The sequence below is a fragment of the Poecilia reticulata genome, chromosome 4 (assembly GCF_904066995.2).
Source record: "Poecilia reticulata chromosome 4, P_reticulata-male-v2, whole genome shotgun sequence".
NCBI classification, from domain to species: Eukaryota; Metazoa; Chordata; class Actinopteri; order Cyprinodontiformes; family Poeciliidae; genus Poecilia; species Poecilia reticulata.
This window is the reverse complement of record NC_088833.1, coordinates 5,861,923-5,865,316: the sequence shown is the minus strand read 5'-3', so window position 1 is coordinate 5,865,316 and position 3,394 is coordinate 5,861,923. Positions and strand designations below refer to the sequence as shown.

Sequence of the window (3,394 nt, the reverse complement as noted above, 5' to 3'; positions counted from 1 at the left end):
CTAAAGTAAACTTTTTTTTTCACCTGGGTGAACTGAGCCATTGTTTGTCATGTTTCACTTATTTGTTATTTATTTTAGTTTAATTGCTGGATCAAATCACTGCAGCCTGATATTTCATTGGGGAATCAAAATAATCAGATCATTTTACTTATTTATTTTTTTATTTAAAAATCTGAGGTGCATTTGAGTACAGCATTATTACTCAGATACCCCAAAATAAAATCGAGTGAAATCAAGCACTTTCAGAAGTAACCTGTAATAAACAAAGTCCATCTTTGTCATAGCATAAACACCAATGTTTACACTGTTTTTCAATGCTTCCATGCAATGCATGTAAGGCACCTATTGCTCTACACCAGTGTTTCCCAACCCTGGTCCTCAAGGCACACTGACCTTTTATGTTTTAGATGTTCCCCTGCTTCAACACAACCCATTCAGATGATTGCAATTCAGCAAAACCCTGTTAATCAACCATCAATTGCAATCATGTGTGCTGATGATACAGGGGAGCATCTAAAACATGCAGGTCAGTGTGCCTTGAGGACCAGGGTTGGGAAACACTGCTCTACACCTAGAATTAATTTGGTGTTAAGAGATGAGCGTTTTCTAAAGGTAACGAACTGCAACGAAGTATAACTCAGATTTTTACTTTTGTGTTGAATATGTCTCTTATACAATATATTTACCACTAAAAACCAACAAAAAACAACACTTTTCTTCAAAATTCAGCAACTGCACAGTTCTTGTTAAATAGTGTAAGATAAGTAGCAGGCCTATTTCAAAAGAGCAGAAGAAATCTGATGTTTTTTTTTAACAATAACAATGTTTGTTGCTAACCTGTTGCTAAGAGATGGGTGTGTTTACTGGTAACCAAGTGCCACGAAGTGAACATCAGATTTTTATTTTTGCAAAATTTGGCAACGGTAAATGTCTTGTATCTAATCAGGTAAGCATTATTTCGAAAGAGCTTATGTTTTATAAACTATATAACTTGTTATTAATTTGGTTTTAAGAGATAAGCGTTTTCTACTGGTAACGAACTGCAACGAAGTATAAATCGAGATTTTTACTTTTGTGTTGAATGTTTGTTTTATAAAATATTTAAAACTAATGACAAAAAGAATGAACTTTTCTACAAAATTCACCAACTACACAATTCTTAACTGCACCAACTGCACAATTGTTGTTAAGGTAAAATACGTAGCATTTCAAAATAGCAGAAGAAATCTTATGTTTTTTGAACAATAACAATTTATGTTGCTAATCTGTTGCTAAGAGATGAGTGTGTTTACTGGTAACTAAGTGGCACGAAGTAAACAATTAATTTTTATTTTTGCAAAAGTAAAAATCAGAAAGCAGTGCACAAACATTGCTAATGTAACTACTGCTCACATTAACAGTAGCCTTTTTCCTAAAATGATTTTGTTTATTTATTAACCATGTTTAGCACACTGTATGGAGGAGGGTATTGTAAGACAACACTTAAGAATAAGTGGTATTTCCAAAGAGCAGAAGAAATCTGATGTTTTTTTTTAACAATAACAATGTTTGTTGCTAGCCTGTTGCTAAGAGATGGGTGTGTTTACTGGTAACCAAGCGCTACGAAGTAAACTTAAGATATTAAACTTTTGCAAAATGTACCAACGGTAACGATCTTGTATCTAATAAGGTAAGCATTATTTCGAAAGAGCTTATGTTTTATAAACTACATAACTTATTAATTTGGTTTTAAGAGATAAGCGTTTTCTACTGCTAACGAACTGCCACGAAGTATAAATCCAGATTTTAACTTTTGTGTTGAATGTGTGTTTTATAATTTACCACTATAGTGAAAAAAAGAATGAACTTTTCTGCAAAATTCACCAACTACACAATTATGAAGTATAAAATAAGTGGTATTCCCAAAGAGCAAGATAAATCTTATGTTTTTGAAACAATAACAATTTTTGTTGCTAATCTGTTGCTAAGAGATGAGTGTGTTTGCCACGAAGTAAACAATTAATTTTTATTTTTGGAAAAGTAAAAATCAGAAAGCAGTGCACAAACATTATCACAAACATTGCTAATGTAACTGCTGCTCACATTAACAGTAGCCTTTTTCCTAAAATGATTTTGTTTATTTATTAACCATGTTTAGCACACTGTATGGAGGAAGTCATTGTAAGTCAACATGCTAATTATAGCCCACATGCCACTAGCTGCATTTAGGCTAATATCACCATTTTGGCTAATTTCAGCTTGCACTTTAATTTTAACATACTGAATGGAGTAAATCCATGTTACTCTACATGCTTGTGACTCTCCACATGCTATTTACATTGTAGCTTACTTTAGCATTGAGGCTAACTGTATGCAATTTGTTGATGCTTGTTTCATCTGTGGACAACATGGACATTTCCTGGACAACCCAAAGATCCAACGCCAAAACCAGTTGGACTGACAGTAAGCCAGAGGAGAGAGACGGGGAGGATTTGGCTGCAGCAACGCCGAGACCGGTTGGGGGCGAAAAGGAAGGAACAACCTGAATCCACATCAAGCACTGTGAAGGACGACCTGTCTGTAACGTCCATCTAGATCACGACTTTAAATCTGTCACAACAACAGAGTGAGCAGCAAAACTTCACTCTACCAAGTATCAAGTACTTCAACTTTTGACACCAAAGAGGACAATGTCCAGAGCAACAGCTAGTTTAGATGTTTCTGAAAGGCTATCCACTCAAATAACTATTGCTGGTCCACTGGCGAGTGGCTGAAGAGGAGAGTGAAGATTTACACTGTCCTGTAATCCATAAATATGCATCTGCACAGTGGCGCAGTTGGTAGAGCTGTTGCCTTGCAGCAAGAAGGTTCTGGGTTCGATTCCTTCTGCATGGAGTTTGCATGTTCCCCCTGTGCGTGCATGGGTTTTCTCCGGGTACTCCGGTTTCCTCCCACAGTCCAAAAACATGACTGTCAGGTTAATTGGCCTCTCCAAATTGTCCCTAGGTGTGAGTGTGTGTGTGCATGGTTGTGTGTCCTGTGTGTCTCTGTGTTGCCCTGCGACAGACTGGCGACCTGTCCAGGGTGCACCCTGCCTCTCGCCCGGCACGCTTGCTGGAGATGGGCACCAGCACCCCTCCCGACCCCACTGAGGGACAAGGTTGTAAGAAAACGGATGGATGGATGCATTTAAAAGAGAAAATCAACTTCAGAAGTTACTTGGTTTTTAATATGTTTAATTTTGACCAAAGACGATGAAATCAGATGTTGCCTGGTTGTTTATAGCTTGAGTTTATTTAGAATCAAAGAGGATGAAGATCACTTTGAAACTGTTTTGTTTTAATTTGAAGGGTCGGCATTAGAATCAGATGGGGCAACATTGAAATTTTACTTGTTTATTATAACGTGGGTTATA

The 3,394-nt window shown here is 36.8% G+C and overlaps 1 long non-coding RNA gene across 1 annotated transcript; it reads left to right on the top strand.

The window, feature by feature from the left end:
• The first annotated feature begins 1,530 nt into the window (after window positions 1-1,530).
• LOC103463052 (uncharacterized) lies at window positions 1,531-2,810 on the top strand. Its single transcript, XR_533447.3, has 2 exons — window positions 1,531-1,669; window positions 2,414-2,810. It is a non-coding gene; the product is annotated as an uncharacterized LOC103463052 (long non-coding RNA).
• The last annotated feature ends 584 nt before the right edge of the window (window positions 2,811-3,394 follow it).